Source organism: Stenella coeruleoalba (assembly GCF_951394435.1).
Source record: "Stenella coeruleoalba genome assembly, chromosome: 18".
Classification (NCBI taxonomy): Eukaryota; Metazoa; Chordata; class Mammalia; order Artiodactyla; family Delphinidae; genus Stenella; species Stenella coeruleoalba.
In genome coordinates this window covers 2,990,053-3,009,059 of record NC_137164.1, presented here as the reverse complement: position 1 = coordinate 3,009,059, position 19,007 = coordinate 2,990,053, and the positions used below count along the sequence as shown (strand labels likewise).

At 50.4% G+C, this 19,007-nt stretch overlaps 1 protein-coding gene across 4 annotated transcripts in view; it reads left to right on the top strand.

The window, feature by feature from the left end:
• SPATA13 (spermatogenesis associated 13) overlaps window positions 1-19,007 on the top strand; it is a 207,011-nt gene that overhangs the window by 109,330 nt on the left and 78,674 nt on the right. The window lies entirely within an intron of this gene.

The window sequence follows — 19,007 nt, the reverse complement described above, 5'->3', positions numbered from 1 at the left end:
GTAAAATTTTATTGCTCGCTCTGTGCAAGATTTTTTTCACAAGGGATTTTATTTATTGGCAACGTTGGGCCACGAGTATGATTTTTTTAGGCGCCTATAATTTAGATTTTTCTGATTCAAGGCTATAATTTACTCGAAAGCTACTTGGAAATCCATTCTGTAAGAAATAAACCAATGCAGAGAATTAAGGGACTGAGATGTGCAAGGGCCAAATTAAGTTAGGACTTTGATTTTACCTCTGGGAATAATTTACTTCCTCAATTTTGAGTCCATTAGTAGCCTGTCACTTTTGACATCATGATTATTGACAATTCTGCATATCTAGTCTTTGAATATGCTCTCATTTCAGAAACCTTCAGCAGATCATTGGTCTTAACATACAAGGCATGGCATTTTAGAGATCGTATGAGGCATTTTATTGAAAATTTCTGATTACCTGGATTTAACAGTTTCTTCCAGAGAAACAGAACTGAAATGAGAGAGCGAGAGAGACCCAGAAGTTGACTGGCTTTGAGGAATGAGCTCATACAGTTGCGGGGCTGGCAACAGCACAGTCTACGGGCAGCTCGCCAGGCTGGAGAGTCTAGCAGGAGCTGATGTCGCGGTCTTGCCCCGAAGGCAATCTTGAGGCTGAATCCCTTTCTCTTTGGTAGACGTCAGTCTTTTAAGGCCACCTACTGATTGGATGAGGCCCACCCACGTTGTGGAGGGTCCTGTCATCTGCTTGACTCAACGTCTCCTGATTTAACTGTTCATCATATTTTTAAAAAGTGCCTTCACAGCAACATCTAGACTAGCGTTTGACCAAATAACTGACACCATGGCCCAGCCAAGTGGACACGTGACATTAACCACGTGACACGTGACATTAACCATCACTGCCGCCAAGTGGACACGTGACATTAACCATCACCGCCGCCAAGTGGGGAGATACGGATGTGACAGTTTACCTGTGTGGACGATAAAAGGTTCTCTTTCCTCTACCTGCTCACATGATGTGGAGTTAATTTCAAAGTAAAAGTGGAAAATTAGAGAGCTGGGGAGTAACCACAGGAAAATTCAATGCTTCACCAGTGATGAGAAACGAGAAGTGTGACTGAGGATAGGAGGGGAGGACACGTCAAGGATATGCCAAGGTCATGTCCGGCGGGTGCAGGGGCCGAAAGCAGCCTTCGGACAGGGAAGGGCGTGCGAGTTGCAAGAGCGGCGGCGACAGCCCAGTAAAGGTGATGCCCCGGTGCCCCAGAGCCCCAGACCTGCACCCAGGTGGAAGCTCAACCACGCGCCCTGACTTAAGGCTCCAGCAGAAATGATTCTCGGTTGGCATCAGGGTCTGAGTCAGGCCGCTGTGCCCAGCCCCCTCGCTAGAGAGAAGTTACCTTTCAGGATCTTGCAGCCTTAAATTTCAGGAGGTGAAAGCAAAGCACAGTAATTGAGTGGGCACATTAATTTTCTGCATGGAAAACACAGGTTTTAGAGCGAAGGGCTCCACGGGGCAATTTGTTTGAAATGGGCAATAGAACTATTGGAAAAAATCCATCAAATGGAGAGAAAAAGAAAGCAATTCCAAGAGATAGGGTAGGAAATCGTAGTGCCTTTGGCTTCTGTGAGTCCTGGGGAAGTTCTAATTGGCTAATTTATCAAGAAAGCGATTCCGTTTCTACAGAGTCACACTGCGTCTGCTGTTCAGTTAAAAGGGCCTTGGTGTGGGTCAGGTGGGTGGGAGCGGGTTTGTGCAAACGGAGCAGAATCAACAAAGAGCTTTGTATTAATCCTTTTCCTTCGGGAGGCCCTTCCCGCAGACGCCGAGCTCCACACGGTGACACTTCGGTAGCAAACTCCTTTTTTCAGAGCAGCGTCACCTGTGCTGTCACTGGTCACAGGCGTCCAGGCTTTCAGACGCATGAATTCCTTCACTGTCCCAAGAAAGGGGAGAGTTCCAGGCCAGCCCAGACCTCTTCTTCTGAGGCCTCAGGGTGTGCGGGGGCCATGTCCAGAGGCCACTGAGCTCGCTGCGGCCCCCGAGGGTTCCGTGGCTGCCTTTCTGAGTGGCCGCAGCCGCCTCTGGTTCTAGCCAGCCGTGCTGCCAGTGTCCCTGCGGCCTCCTGCTACAGAGGTTTGACAGAGGCGTGGAGAACAGCCACCCATCTCCTCCCCCTGCGTTTACTTCTCGTCGATATAATTTGATGTACGTCATCCAGGTAGTGAAAGTACACTCCAAGTTAAATGGTGATCTCCGAATTTTCAAATCGACGGCCTTTTCTCGGTACTCCTGGTTCTCTGCAGCCATGACCTGTCGATCGGCGTACTTGAAGCTCTGCCTGGTGGCCGTGCACCTGCCCGCCTGGCTCTGCCCTGCCGCCGCTCCGCAGCGCGCTGAGGGCACGTCCTTCTGCATGTGGGGCTCTGGAGCTCTCCTCCCTCTCAGCTGCAGCCGTTCACTCACTCCGCACATCCCGGGACACCGGGGTCTCTTCTGAGTCAGGAACCAGTTCTGTGCACGTCTGATGTGGCGGCAGAGCCCAGCCACCAGCTCTCAGCGCCGTGTCCCCTGCCTCGGGCTCCAGGGGACGGAGTTGGTCTGCCCACTGCCGGGGCATGGTGGGGCGGCGGGGAGCGCGGAGGGTGTGGCCGGGGAAGAGAGGCACGGGAGGCGGGTCTCAGGGGATTTTGAGAGGCTCCGTGGCCACAGAGGCCTCCGTGTGGGTGGGACAGCGCAGACCTGCGGAGACGCGGGCGGACCGAGGTCCCGAGTGTCCGCACGGGGTCGGATGAGAGCGTCCTGTTCTTCCTGCTGCTCGCTGAACACCCGGCTCGGAGCCTCACACGTCCTGGGAGTTCCTTACGGTTTATGAAAGTCGGTGTGAGTCAGGGCGGCTGTGAACGATGAGGGCCTGAGGACCAGGCTGGGGAGGTTGACTTTCGACCCAGGAAGGGACGGGAGTGTGGAAGGTGCTGGCTGTGACTGGGGACACACTGTAGGACCTTTCCCTGAGGACATGGCATTGGGTGTGGAATGGATGGAGAGCAGGAAAATGATCACAGCTTTCGGTGAGAAGTAGCACAGCCCGAGGCAGGGGGTGTGGATGTGGACATGGACACAGAGACCTGGATGTGAGGGCGGGAGACAGGTGAGGACACGGCGGGGACGTGGGGTGTCCTCAAGCCATGGGTGTGGACAGCGGGGAGGACGGGCAGCGCGAGCAGGAGATGCTGGAGGTTTCCTTGTCTCGGGGGCTGCTGAGAAGAGGCCGTGGGTCCTGGTGGAGATGCTCCTGGTTCTTAGGAGAGTTCATCCCCGAGCAGGGAAGGGGGGGCACACGGAGCTGGAGAAATCCCCTTGTGGAGCAAAGGGCAGCCGATGAGGAGATGGATAGACGGGGAGCAGCGCCGGGTGGAGCAGCGGCCGGGGCGTCCCAGGAGCCTGGAGAAGAGTGGGGGGTCACGGCGTCCCCGGCTGCAGGGCAGTCGGGTGGGAGGTGAGGAGGGCGACTTTGATTGGTGCTGGGCAGTAGCACGTCGGCAGCAAGAGCGGTTTCCAAATGCAGCGAGGCAGCGGCAGGGTTAAAGGTGCAGCAGTTCACCCCCGGACAGTCCTCTGTCGAGGGCTCCGCGCGCAGACGCGTGCTGGGTGACGGAGCTACAGCGATGCGCAGCGCTTAGGCAGCCTGGTCCCTCGTAGCGATTCCGGGCAGTGAGGTGAGATGAGTCATCAGGGAGTGGGGATCTGTTGAGAGAAGTCCAGACGGGAGGGGTCCTGAGGACCGTAGGAACACAGGAGAGGGGCGGGAATTGGAGAAGAGAGCGTGGGAGCCTCAGCTGTGCGAGCGTCTGGTCCATCTTCCCACCTACAGGCCCACGTTTTAGGCCCTGACGGTGCCTCATGGGTCTTCGCTGCCTCTGGTTACGTGGGCTCTGGCAGCTTCCCCCGAACATGGAGAGGGTCCTCGAAGAACAGATTCTAGAGCGGTGAGACCCCAGTTGTACATGGAGCTGAAATGCCCGTTATGTCGGGCGAGTGCCCGTAGACGCGGTGGTTTAAATGTGCATGTCTAGGTGTCCTGAACTTTTGTCGTTCAGAACAGGATTTTTTTTTTTTAAAGAACAGAAAGGAAAGCTCACGTAGCTAACATCACGCTGAGATTTCTCTTTCCCTTCTGGCCTGCAAGAGCAGGGCAGGACCTGGAGAGGAGAGTCCGGGCCCTTTGCTGGAGGCGGAGCAGCCCTGCGAGAGTCGGGACGTGGCCGGCGGGGGGACGCGGCTGTTGATATTGCGGTAGTTGTTTCCTGTGGACATCTGAGTCGTTCACAGACCGTGGCGTTGGATCGCTGATTTTTCTTCCAACCTCCCCCTCACGTGACTTTTGAAAAGACAGTTACTTCACGTCTTCTTAACCTGTGACCGTTTTCGAACTGTGGTCCTTTGATGACTGCATCGGTGATATTCAGACTGAGTTGGCCACTGTGCTAAGTTGGGTTTCTTCCGTGGCCGAATCACTTGTATGCTGTTTAAAAATTCTACCTGCTTAAGGTATGTGGAGTCTTGACTTCACCGGCTGGGTGTGAGTCAATGATTTCGTCTGTACTGTCCAAGGACAGCTGCAAGATGTTTGCCTGTTGGAGCAGGAGGTAAACCAGTGCACCTTGTAAGGGTGAATTACGGCTAAATTTGTGGGAAGAAGGCAGTGTAGCTTTCTGAAAGTTTCCCCATCCCCTCCCTCCAGCGCCAGCCTCTGGCAACCACTGGTCTGCTTTCAGTCTCCATGGACTTGCCTGTTCTCGACGTTTCATAGAAATGGGATCACATGGTATATGGGCTGTCGAGACTGGCCTCTGTCACTTAGGATAATATTTTCAGTGTTCATCCACGTGTAGCATGTATTAGTGCTTCTTCTTTGGCCAAATAGTATTCAGATCCACGGGTACATTATATTTGGTTTATTCGTGCATCAGTGGGTGGACATGTGGTTTGTTTCCACTTTTTTAACTCTTAGGAATAATGTTGCTATAAACATTCACGCACAAGTCTTTGTGTAGACATGTTTGCGATTCTCTTGGGTAGATACCTAGGAGTGGAATTGCTGGGTCGTATGGTAACTTTGTATTTGAGGAACTGCCCAACTGCTTTCTAAAGTGGCTGCGCCATTTTACATCCCCAGCTGCAGCGTAGGAGGGCTCTGATTTCTCCACATCTTTGTCAACACTTGTTATTGTCGAGAACAATACGGTATTCTAGCAAACTCCTAATTATTCAGGCACTGATTATCTGTGAGGTGGGTTTTCTAGGATTTTGGTTTCTCTTTCTTTCTTTGTCTTCCAAGCAACTGACCTGTTGGTTTCACTTCAACAATATCTAGTTTCACTTCCCTGGGGATAGGGGGGACCGTGGGAGAAGTTAAATTGGTTAATGTAGGTACATATTAACACCTGTTAACAAGTTGGCCAGAAAGGTTTAAGGAGAAAGGCTGACTGTGTTAGCTTACATGATATTTTGGATTAATGTCAAGTAGCTCTCTGTAGGACCGGGGCTGTGTCCTGAGGTATTGTGATAATTTGTAAATTTTGTGTCTTCTTTAATGCAAATATTGAAAATTAATTATTTTCTGTATTATCTGAATGATTATATTATCCCCTATATTATTATTATTATCCCCTATTATATTATCCCCTATATATTATCCCCTATATTATTATTATCCCCTATATTATTATCCCCTATATTATATATATTATCCCCTATAATATTCTATATTATCCCCACTGTATAGGGGAAACTGCAACTTAATTTTATCGCCTCCGTTTGCATTTGAATTTAATTTCTTGGTGCCAAGAAATTCAACTAAAGTGGCGGTACTTAATTTCATGCAGGGTTTTCAAGACACCTAAAGGGGTCTGGGGTAATATTTCCAAGAGCTTCCTGTGTTACTCAAATGTGGTGAGGGGGTGTCATGGTCAGTACCTCTCCGATGTTTTCCGTGAAGCCCCCGTAACAATGGTGAGCTGGAAGACACACTCGCTCCAACGGGGTGAAGGCTTGGCGTCAAGAGGTCCTTCGCCAGCGAACGTCACTGCGAGCTGTCAACTCCGGTCTTTAACAGTCGCGGAGTTTACATTCTGTCTCGTGATGGTCACAGAATAGATAACTGACATTTATCTTACTATAAAACCAAGTCTTAAAAAACAAAAGATCAAATAAAAATAGCTGCGCCTTTCCACAGCACACTAAAAAAGCTCCAGTTTACACAGAACACATTTTTACTCCGCGCCATTCATTTATTTAATAAATGTTTATTGGTCGCTGAACTAGGGATAAAAAAGTGTAGAGATATTATCCCTAATTTTTTTCTTGAAGGATTTCTTTTTTTTAATCTGGATTTTTTAAAATTGATGTATAGTTGATTTACATTATTGTGTTAGCTTCAGGTATACAGCAAAGTGATTCAGTTATATATATATGTGTATATATGTGTGTGTGTGTGTGTGTGTGTGTATTCTTTTTCAGATTCTTTTCCCTTATAGGTTATTACAAAATACATACTGAATATAGTTCTCTGTACTATACAGTAGGTTTTTGCTAGTTATCTGTTTTATATATAGCAGTGTGTATATGTTAGTCCTTAAAGGTCCTACAAGGTACTTGAGGAAACATCATTAAGATCTGATAGAAGAAATCAAGTCAACATGAAATGAAAACGACGCAGGGGTGCTGTGGAGGAGATGTGGGGGCCGGGGGCTTAAATATTCGTGACTAAGTCATTGAAGATGACAGTTCACAGCTGAAAGGACCTGAGTTTGTGTTCCAAGTTCTCATGCTGGCTCTGTGACTTCCGTCAAGCGACCTGCTCGTTCTAAGCATCCCTTTGCTTCCCCCAAGGGATCAGGCATGGTTAAGTTCTTATTGGAAATTTCTGGAACCGGGACCGTGCTGAGAGGCAGTGTGGTGTGGAGAAGAGAGAAGGTCAGGCTGCCCTCCTGTCAGTGCCCAGCTCGGGCCTCCTGCTGGGAGCCCTGGACCCCCTGTGAGTCCCAGGACCCACTGTCCTCTGGGTGAAATGAAGGTAATTAGAGCTGCGCGTGGAGCAGAAACGAGCGACCAGACTGCACGGATCTTGCATCCGTGGGGGCATCCGGTGTGGAATCGGGAGGGTGAGCAGAGCAGAGGGACATTTCCAAAAGCTCTAGAAGCGAAGCAGGTGCATGTACCGCACTGCACTATGACATCAATAATAGCAGCGCAGGAAAGTGCGAGAGAAAGACGGAAGGCACCTAGCGGGTAGAAAGCAGGTCCATGTACCACACTGCACTATAACATCAATAATAGCAGCGCAGGAAAGTGCGAGAGAAAGACGGAAGGCACTTAGCGGGTAGACAATCACGAAAAGGAGGTGGGAGTTTTGAGGATCACCACGCGGGGTCATGGCTTTTAAAGACTGAAGTAAAGATGAAAGCGCATTTTTTTTTTTTGCGGTACGCGGGCCTCTCACTGTTGTGGCCTCTCCCATTGCGGAGCACAGGCTCCCGACGCGCAGGCTCAGCGGCCATGGCTCACGGGCCCAGCCGCTCCGCGGCGTGTGGGATCTTCCCGGACCGGTGCACGAACCCGCGTCCCCCGCATCGTCAGGCGGACTCTCAACCACTGCACCGCCAGGGAAGCCCGGCAGCTCATTTTTAAAACAATTCTGGTTTCCTCTTTGCCTGTTTGTTCAAACACACGGATCGTCTGATACGATGTCTGGCGGTTAATGTTCAATAAATGTTATTTGCTCTCTAAAGAAATCGGCAGATGAATAGGAAGCAGCGTATTTTAAGAGACAATAATAGGCATGATTTCTAAATTAGACTAGAGTACTGGATTATCTAGAAAAAGAGAACCAGTTTGAGGAGAAAGAGTCCAGGTTGAACTAAGCAACCAGTTGCCTGTGTAGGTGGGCAGTGATCAGATATATTGGAAGAGTGGAACTTGGTTATTTAGAAATCTTAACTTTGTGATAAAACTTTTTGTTGTTTTTGTTTTTATTATAACTGCTACAAAATCGACAATATTTGTATTATAAAACAGTTAAGAGTATATGATAACAGTGACAAAAACTGTGACATAACACAGACTCAGCAGAAGGTTATAAAGATGAAAAGAGTAATGGGACAGTGGTGACAATATAGTTTAAATGTATCAAGGTACAATTTTCAAAGTGTTAAAACATGACTAGCCCACAGAGCCATTGTGAGCTTGTGTGAAAGACATCTAGCTGGTGAGTGAGGGCAGGGGGCCGGGGTGGCGGCGCTGAGGATCAGAGCATTAGACCGTCTGGCAGGAAAGGTTGAAAGGTTTGCTAAGTTGGAGACAAGACCAGTTAATGCCTTACAGGCAGTAACACCGTGACCTCTTCTGCATGGCAGAAATGATCTGCATCTCTACTGGCCACAGATAATCTGCAAATGAATCTGTAACTTACCAGATCAGCACAAAATAGCACGTCAAAATAAGGCACATTCTCCTAGAGAATGAAATGGCCTTTGGGTGGTCCTGTTGGAGCCGCTGTGGTGTGAAAGGTGCCACCCTTTGCTGGGTTTCCATTTCCGGATGTTTAAAATGTGTATAAGGATTAGAGAGGGACCATTAATATCACTGAAATTACCAGGATGCCTGGGACTCGGCGTGCACGGGGCGTCCTGGAGGACAAGCCGCCCAGTGACATGTACTCGGTTTCCTGGAAGCAGAGCCCTTGTTCTTCCAGCTCCTCCCCTCGCCCACCCCATCCTCTCCTCTTCACTTGTTTTGTTTCTAAACTGACTGTACTCAGTGTCAGGTCCTCACAGCCTCCCTGCCCCCGAACAGGCAGGGACTCAGGAATAAAGCAGCAGGCCTATTTCAGAGACAGATGGCTTTGCTGGTTGTTCCAGAAACAAGAAAAAAATGGCTAGCGGTCTCTCAAACCCTTTGTCATGAAATCCTTTAGACTCAGTAACAGCGTTGCAGGCGTCTCCCACCGGGGCCTGGGCGTGTGGTTCGATGCCCGGTTAAGTCTGCTGAAGTGGGGTCTGGGGGCACCGTGGAAGCATCGTGCTTGTCTCATTCTTGGGGCAGCTCAGTTCATGCCGGTTTCCTAAGTTAAGTCTTGCGGGAACTTAAAACTGGACGTCTGGTTCAGCAAGTGAGCAGGTGCATTTGTTCCAGTCTCTTCTTGTCCTTGCTCTGCAAAGCCCGGAGTTGTGTGGCCTGTCCCACCTGTGGTCACGAGGATGTGGACACTGGGAGGTGACGGAGGCTCAGCACAGTCAGAAGAGGTTTAACCAAGTGATGACCCGAGGGCGTGTGCGGTGGGCGGCGCCCTCCCCAGAGGGCCCTGGCTGCAGTTTATGGAAGGATTGTATCTTAGGAGATGTACGTATTTTCAGGATCACAAAACCGTAAAGGTGGAGGAAACCTCAGAGGTGATGCATCCAGCCCCCAGGCCCTCTGCGGTCTGTGGCCGCTGGGCCGTCCTGGGGGCTAGACGCATGTTCCCGATTCCTTGATTGTTCCTAAATTCTTTGTTCCAGAAGGAAAGCAACCATATTCTATGCACTGATTCTCCCAGAGGGTGCACACGTGAGCAAATCTGTACTTCTTCCCTAGGAAAATCCCTAAAATTTGTGTTAAAAGCTGAGTATCCCAGGATCCTTCTACTGTTTGTGAAAGGACGTGGGTACCAGGTCATTGTCCAAACCGATCTGCAGTGTGTCTGTTCTTTTCAGATGTGGTGCTTAGAACTGGATGTATTATCCCAGGTTAACTGGCCAGGGTACGGGTTAGGGGAGGGCTGGGAAAGACCGTTGCCTCTTTGATCGAGCTCGGTTCCTATCCTGTGCGTGGAGTTGAACGTACTGGAATTTCTGAGAGTCGCGTGACAATGTCGGATCACAGTGGCCACCCGGCTTTCTACACCTTTGGGTTCTTTGTGTCAAGTAGTCCCATCTTAACCACGTATAGGTAATTTTTAAACCTAATTTTTTTAAACCATGAATAGTTATGATGGTAAGCAACACCATTAATAATAATATAGGAGTTTTATCAGACAAAGAGTAGCATGATGGTTACTGGCCTAGCACCGGAGTCAGACTATCTATGGGTTCAAATCCTATCTCCTTTGTTTATTACTATATGACCTTGAGATAATTCAGTGGGATTGTGCCTGTAAGGTACTTCCCAGGGCTCCTGGCACGTGGTCAGTGATCTGAATGGGAGCGGTTACTCTCTTTGCCCAACTCCTCTGAGCTCTTCAACAGGCATTTTGCTATTTAACCCAACTCCAACTTGAAGAATACCATTATTTTGCCCCTTTTTCTAGATGGGGGAACTATGTCACTTGTTCAGGGCTGTATGGCTGTTGAATCTGCAGTAGGAATTTGAACACAGGTCTGTCTGATGCCAAGTGATTGGTACAGCTACTTAGTCCTATTAGATTATATGTTTTGTTTTTTTTGTTTTTTTGAGGGCCTCTCACTGCTGTGGCCTCTCCCGTTGCGGAGCACAGGCTCTGGATGCGCAGGCTCAGCGGCCATGGCTCACGGGCCCAGCCGCTCCGCGGCATGTGGGATCTTCCCGGCCCAGGGCACGAACCCGCGTCCCCTGCATCGGCAGGCAGACTCTCAACCACTGCGCCACCAGGGAAGCCCTATAGGTTATTCTTATTAGTATTTGCTGACTCATCCTTCTAACACTGGTATATCTTCCAAAAGATGACCTCATTAAATATTTAACTTATACAAAGAATCTTTGTAACATGTATAAGTTTAACAACCCCTCCTGAGAGGTAACCATCACTCTGAATTTTGGGCTTATCACTCCTTAGCTTTTCATTACTGGTTTTCCACACAGATAAATACTCCTCAGGAATACTTTATTCTTTATAATTTCCTAGTTGAACAAGCATAACGTATGAGACGTGACTATAAGGCTGTTGTTTTTCCTGCTGCCCATGGGGCCTGTGAATTAATTCTGTGCTTCTCTCCTCCATGAAAACCCAGCTAGGTCCCCTGACTCTCCCTGTCACCTGTGGGTCATAAAATCTCACAGTCACTTCCAGTTTAAACAAACTACTCACTTCTGCAATTAAAATGCTCGGTTTCGTGTAATAACCCAGCTTTAACCTTGTGATAAAATCGAGGCTCTTGACCTGGCCCCTCCCTGTCCCCCTCCACCCAGAATATGGCAGGTACCCCAACCCTTGCTCTTTCGTGTGAACGTTACAGTCAGCAGGTCGGGGGGACACGCACAGAGTTTGGACGTTGATGACGGTTCTTGAGTCTTGGTGATGCGGTGGTCCTGGTTCTCCCCTTACAAGACCTTGTGCCTGATCACCGACTCAGTGGGCAGGTGTCTGGGCGCCTGCCTGGATGAGCGGGGCCTCTGCGTCGTACGCAAAGCTCTCAGGTAGTAAGGGTCTGTGTCACTGGCTTGACCGTCCCACTTACTAAGCAGCTCTTTGTTTCTTTATGTTTTAAATTTAGACTCTTTTTTAGAGTGCTTTTAGGTTTACAGAAAAATTGATCAGCAAGTCCGGTGTTCTCAAATACCCCTCGGCCTGACATACGGTTTCTCCCTGATGGTGACATCTCACATCGGCCTGGCACAGCTGTTCCATCTGCAAGCTGACACTGACACCTTGTCATCACCCAGGGTCCACGGTTTGCTGACATTAGGGTTCACTCTTGGGGTTGTCCATTCTGAGTCTGCACGAGTGCATAGTGACAAGTATCCACCATGACAGCATCACACAGAGTGGTTTCACCGTCTGAAACATCCTCTGTGCTCTGCCTGTCCCTCCCTCCCTCCCCTCAGGCCCTGGGAGCCACTGACGTGTTCATGGTCTCTGTGCTGTGCCCTCCCCAGGATGTCGTATGGTTGGGACTCGCCAGTATGTGGCTTGTTTGCATTGGCTTCTTTCATTTAGCTTCACGCTTTGAGGGTTTCTCCATGTTTTTTTCCCAAATGGCTGGTAGCGCCGCTCTTTTTAGCACTGAATACTATTCTGTCATCTGGATGCACCGCAATTCATTCCTCTAGTCACCCCCTGAAGATCATCTTGATTGTTTGCAAGTTTTGGCGACTGTGAATAAAACTGCTATAAACGTGTCAGCTATTTCGGTTTGTTCTCTTGGGTAAAATGAGACATCGGACAAAGCTCTTTATCGCTTCCAACTCTCGGAAATCCCGTCTGTGAAGACGGCTGAAGAACTAGGAACAGGACCAGGAGGCTGGGAGACGCTGTGGTCCCCAAGAGGAGGGGCCGCGGGAGGGGAAGAAGGGGGAAACAGGGGCTGGATGGAGCCCCGAGCATGAAGATGGGGATGAAGTCTTTTAAAATGGAAAACAAACCGCAGAGCAGCAGACGGTGGAGGTGGGGGAGCCCTGGGGGCTGCTGGGTTTACGGGACTAGTTTTCAGCCTGTCACCGATGTCACGCGTGGAGCTGCCCAGGAGGGCCTGGGACGTGGACAGACGTGCTGAATGCTCCTGCTTAGCGGGGCGGGGGTTGAGGGTGGGGTCGCATCAGCTGAAACGCAGCAGCCCCGCCGTCCGGGCCCCGGCGCCCACGCGGACAGCCCCTCTCGATGCCCAGGGAGATGGTCCCTCTTGCGCGCACGCCCGGAGGGGCCGCCGGCCCGGGAGCCTGGCTTTCAGAGGAGAAGCATTGGCTCACACCCGGTTTTGAGAGCTCTTGGTCGCTTTGCTGTGAGGGTCTCTCTCGTGGCTTCTTCGCTGCTGGTCACAGGAAGGTCACAGGAAGGGAGGTCGCTCTCCTGTGTAATTTAGGAAGTCCACACAGGCAGACACTGAGCAATCAAAATCTTCGTTTTAAAGCCCCTGAGAAGAGTGTTGCAAGCACCGTCAGGAGAGAAGGCCTTTCCTGAGGCCGTTGGTGACGAGGACGGAAACCTGTGAGTCTTCCAAGCTGGGGACTCGGGAAGTCACTGTGGCTTTTTTGACCGAAATACGTGCTCTGGGTACTTAGAGTAAATACACGCTTTGCCTTGAATTATGTGTCTAAATCCTCTTCAGAATGTTTATTAGACTATGCCCGAGGCCATTATGCTTAATATCATCAACTTTGTGCTTTTAACAGCCTTACTGATATAGTCTACATACCATAAAATTCACTCACTGCAATTGTACGATTCAGTTATTTTTAGTAAGTTTTACAGAACTGAGCAACCATCGTCCCCAGAAGAAGCCTCGTGGCCATGTTTAGTCACTGCTTGTTTCCTCCGCAGCCCCCGGCTACAGCCCTCGACTTGCTGGGTAGAGTCACCCTTCCGGGACCCCTCAGTGTCGCCAGAACCCGACAGCATGCCATCTCCGTGCTGTCTGCCTTCACTTTGCCCCTTAAGGCTTCATTGAGCTTTCGAAGGCTGTCCATGTTGTAGTAACATTTATTTTTATACAATTACAATAAGTAACTCTATAATACTTGACTCCTATATTCTTTGCTACATCTGAGTGTATTCTTCCTTTTAAAAGACAATCACTTTGCTGTGTGTTTGCAAGTTTGTTTCTTAATTCTTCCAGGACTCAGTTTCAGAAGGACGTGAATAATTGCACTGTGGAGAAGAGTTTGATCTTCCTTTGACGGGGCCCCCAAGCCCTCTTTTGGTTGTAAAGCGGCACAGTCACCCTAAATAGGTGGCCAACAGCCGTCAATATTTTGCCCATGATCATAAAGGGGTGCTGGTCCCACAGGGAACAGCACGTTCTTGAGACCAGCCCGGGGACAAGTGTCTCTTCTGCACCCGAGCGGACGGGGCACCCAGCCAGCAAGCTCGGAGAGCCCAGTCCTGGGCCGGCGGGTGTGCAGCCAGCACTGTCCATAGACGCCCCCCCACCCCACCCAGCACTGGCCTCCATCAGAGACCTAATAAGTTCCTGTATTTTAGCCTCACCTGTACTTTGAGGTACAATATTAGAATGCTGCTGTGACTCTGTGTGTGCAAATTGAGGAAGAAAGTTAAAATTGGGGTTTAATACCTGAAGGGAGTAGGAGGAAGTATCTCGCAAAGTAACAGACAACAGAGCTGCTATTCCTGTCAGAAGACACAGGGGGGGACCCTGACAGCTCTCATTAGACCGGTTTTGTCTTTTGTTCTGCGTCTCCACTTACACCTCTAATGACTGGACAGCAGAGATTTTCATGCGCAAAGGTGACAAAGCCCCGCGCCGGAGGCGAGAACAGCGTAGGGACTCCACCAGTTTTGTGAGCTAAAGCACCCCCGAGCGTGTCCACTCTGGCCGTGGAGTAGCTGAGAAGGGAGTCGTAAACCCTCACTCATTTAGGAGTTAGTAAACGGCCCCTAGAGTCACGCACGGGTTTATTCTGTGAGGGTTCCGAAGAGCACACGTGTGGAGTTGGCTCTTTGCAGGGGGCCCTTCTGGGCAGGATGTAGATGGGTGCCTGGCCATCCTCATCCCTCAGCAGGAAAGGAAGCCATGCCAATACTGCAGCTTTTTCCACCTTTTTCTCAGTTCATCACAGAGACACGAGCTTCGCTTCATTGTCTGTTTTGGTGACGAGTCGGGTGTCAGATTCAGCAAAGGACAGACTTCCCTGGCCCTTTGCGTGGTTTCCCTGAATTCCGTTGTCAAGGATGGGCCATGGGTCCCTGTGTGGGTCTCCGTGTGTGACCAGTGTGTGACAGTCACGTGTGTTGGAAGAGCCTGATCTCAGTAACGTGGGGCCTTTCCTTCACTCCAGGGCCAGTTCCGAAAGGCGAGAATTGGGATAGGGAATTGTTTGCCACTTAAATTCAGTGGCCCCCTCCAAGTTTCAGACTTATTTCTCATTTCTCTTGGTAGAGAGGTGGAAAAAGAAGCCAGAAGGATTTTTTTTTGGATGTTAACAGTGCCCAGTTACTTCAGGAGAAGGACCTGGCAGTCTCTCCCGCAGGGTAAGGTTACTTTGAAGGCATCCGGACTCAGTGTTTACACGGAGGCCCTGGATGTTTCATCAGATATTCATTGAGCTGCTGATAGCTGCCAGACATGCTGTGTCCACGTGGACGCGAAGGACGATGAGAACGGGCCCGTCCTCAAGGACACATGCATGTTTCTGAGTGAGCCACTCCCAGAAGCAGTCCTGAAGGCCCCGTCGGGGGAGGTGCCGTCCAGGCTGCTCTCTGCCGCGAGCAGGTTCGACCCTGGTCCAGAGGGTCCCAAACTTCCTTATTAGTCCATGTGTCCTGGTTTCTCAGCAAGTCTCTCGTGCAGCCCCTCGGCCAAAAGAAACACCTAAATATTCCATTTATTAAGTAGTTTTTAACTAGCCATCCAAAGAAGGCTGTTTCTAAGTGTAGAGAGAGAAGAAAATTAGAAATTTCAGAAATTCGTGTGCTTGGTTTAGTTTGAAGGCAAGCAGGAGTCTCAACATGAATACACACTTTTCGTTGAAGACTGGATATAGGGGGGTTTTTAACCTGAAGTTTTACAAAATTATGTGGAAAACGCAGTATTCCCAGAAAATAGGAATCTCTGATGATGTTTTTCTTGTTTTCTGGACAAGATTACAATCTCCTGCAGAACAGGCCTGTGTGGACCTTGGCGTCAGTACCGGTGAGCTCTCAGCACACACGCAGGGACCCGTAATGACAGCGATAGACTCAGTGAGAAATGTCCCAACCCTAACCGAGGGGATCAGGAGCTATCCTTAGGGCCAAGGCAGACTTAGGAATTCAGCTTGAAAATGCAGTGTGATCACAAAAACATCAACAGTAATTGTCGTAAAGGCCCCCGTTCCTGTTTCTCTTTTAAAACCCAGTTATGTTCTCAGTTGTCTCCGGAGGACAGGGGCTTTGACTTCATTTAATTTCTAATTTTAGAAGATTGGTTGAAACTCAGTTGTCACACTTAAGGCGTGGGGCGAGGGAATGAAAGACGGAAAGACGGTTCTTGTCGAGGTCAAGTCAGCAAAGTCAAATGCGGACCTTTGTCAGGTGCTCCCACCTTCCATCAGCTTCAGTTCTGGCACTGATGCCACTTCTGAAGGAGCCCGTCCAGGTGTCATAACGATGCAGACTTCATTGCTTGTTTAATCGTGTGTCTCCCCAGTGGGATAAAGGTCTGTGGTGGCTGAGACGGTGTCTGCTGTTCCCCTCCCTCCTCCTCTGTCTGTCCCGACACCAGTCAGACAGGAGGGATCAGGGGAACCTCCTGGAATGATTGAAGGAACGGATGATGGTGCCTCACATGAGGTTCTTTCTTGTTACGAGATGAAGTTTCAGAACAAGCCGCAGGAAGTCCACTGAAATGGAAGCCACCGGTGCCGCTTTCTAATCCTCTGCACTCAGGTGATGCCATTGCCTGCACGTGGCCCTGAGCTGCTTGTGTCCCCGCCCGGAAGCAGTGAGGAGAGATTTCTGCCAAAGCACAGTTTCTTGCATCAGAGCGTTCGGTCTAGGAGGGATGACGGGGACTGCTGTATCATTACAGTTCTGAAACGACTGTTAGCAAAGAAATGAACCAGCAGACTTGGGCAGGGTGTTTTTTTTGCAGGGGACATGTGAGGAGTCCAAGGACAGCCCACCTGTTCCCAGTACCACAGAGGGGCTTTCCCATCCTTCTTCTACTTCTGCGACCATACGACCCCTAAGCCAAAGAGATCAGGTTCCTCTTTTTATTAATTCCTATTATGGATTGAGTATAATACACTAATAATTAACGATCATTACTATAGCGAGCACATTCCTTACTATTGGTAACATAGTTTATTTACATTAGGAATTAAGGGGCTTGAGCAGATGACAGACTCTTACAAGAAAATGTGTTTTAAGTTCTGAACCGTGGACTTCTACATTGACATCTAGAATACCACGCGTCCCAGTTGGAGATGTCGGTTACTTACAAGTCATAGTCAGGGTTGAAAGGAGTCCTGAAGCATATATTATCCATCTGTAGGGAGAAAAGATAGAACTAGTTTAAAAATGAAATAATGGCATTTCCCCCACATCCACGTTTAGACATCCCTTCTCCGGGCCTTCATTGCGGGCTGGCAGTGACCTTTGACCCGGCAGGCTGGCTGGAGGGTGGAGGAGGAGCTCCGATCTTGGACCACAAAGCAGTGACCTGTGCAGGTGGGGCCTTTTCTGCACCCCCATGGACCCCGTGGGAGATGCTGCTGTTGCCTCAGTCCAGATTCGCCTGTAAGAGGCTTACGTCCATTGAATTTCCAACGGAGAAGTATCGCGCTTCTTTTTGATCTATAAATTTGATGTAGAATTCCATTTCCTGTTTACCTTTTTCACATTAACCTATAACGATAAAACTTATGCTTTACAGGGAGAGGTGTCCTGTTACGAGCGGGACTGATATTCCAATGAAAATATTCTGTTTAGGATGCATTTACTTCTCCTGAAAACCTGTGAGGTGCTCTCAGGGGTGTTGGGATCCTGTTACCCCGGCCCGGGGACCCCCTAACTCTCTGAGGCTGGTCTTACCGAGGAACGCGCCTGGCTTTGTCTGTGGTCACTGGGTCCTTTGCAGCGGCTCTTGGGGGCGGGGCGGGGAGCAGACCTGTGTCCTTTCCTGGTCGCCTGGGGCTCACCTTCCCCGAGCCTCCTGGGGAGTCCCCCCACCTTGCTCATATCCCCCCCTCCTCCACTCTCCTTATTTTAGGTTCAAGATAGTTCCGTCTTTGTCATTCTTGAGTTTTTTTAGCACCTAGACTGGTTTTGAACTTTTCATGAAAGACAGAATATAATGCTCGTTTCATGTCAGGTCCTCCGAGCATCTGACATATTTAGAACCTTATTAAGCTTTGTGGCAAGGGAGCTGTGTCAGTGGGGTGTGATGCCGGGGTTTTCCTGAGTCTGACACATGCTCCTGTCTTCCGTTGGGCTTCCAGAAGCTTCTGACATGAGAGAGCTAGAAGCATCCCGTCGGGTGAACGGGGCTGGGAGTGGGACGGAGCCACCTGGTGGCCAGTGTCCCCACGGGCAGAGCTGGAGGCTGGCTGAGGGTGGGGGTGTGAGAGCCCGCGGGTTAGGGGGACAGGCGGGGGCGGAGGTCAGAGCTGACCCTGGGAGGAGAGGAAGATGCTCGCGGGCTGCGTCTACGGGACGGAGCACGTCGCACGGCCTGTCTCCTGCACTAGTAGGGGGTGAGCTAGTAGAGAGAGTGGACACAGGAGGGGTGTCACCTATCACTGTCCAGTGAGAGCTTGGTGTGCGCAACCCCGGGAGTGGTGCCCTTCCTGTAGCAGGGGCCCTTGGCAAAGAAGCCGAGCGCTGGAGCGGACCATACGATCCCATGGAAGCTTCTGGCCCAAGTCTTTGTCGTAGAGAGAATGGTAAAACCCCGAGGCTGCCGAGGAGCTCTCCTGAGCTGCCTGCGAGTCCCTTTTCGAAGGACAAACGTGAGCTGAGAAGTTGGCACTGAGCGAGGGCCTGAGATGCGTGTGGCGTTTTCCTCCACCAAGGTTTCCTCGCCCTGGGGGCCGGTTGGCCCTCTGAGCCACAGGCGAGAGAGGCCGGGGCCCCCTGAGTAGAGGAGGTCTCCTTTGTGCTCGAGCACAGTGTCTGAGGCCCTCAGCATCCCTTCTTCAAGCCTCAGAGGGGCCACTGATGTCCCCTGGGGCGGGCTCGTCACAACAGCCCCTCCTCGAACAGAGTGGCCCCAGCGCAGCTCCTGTGGGGCGGCCCCCCCCCGGGTGCGGGTGCCTGCTGGTTGCCACTGCTCCATTCCCGGTGGTACCCGGGGTGCCTCCTGCGGGATGACGTCTGTAAAACGACAGCCAGACGTCAGTTCGGTTCGAGGACGACGTTTAAATTCGACAAACAAGGCATTTCAGCAGCTGCTTTGCTGTGAACAGCGTGAGGGTGCGGGATGCAGACTGAACAGAGCAGGGGAGGGTGTTCTCTGGACCCCTGTCCGTAGTGATGGCAGGACGTGCTGCTCCCACACCCCCTAAACTGAGACCCAATTGGATGGAAACGGAGTGGAAGGCTGATCTTGTTTCCTCCAAAAGGCAGTGTTATCAACTG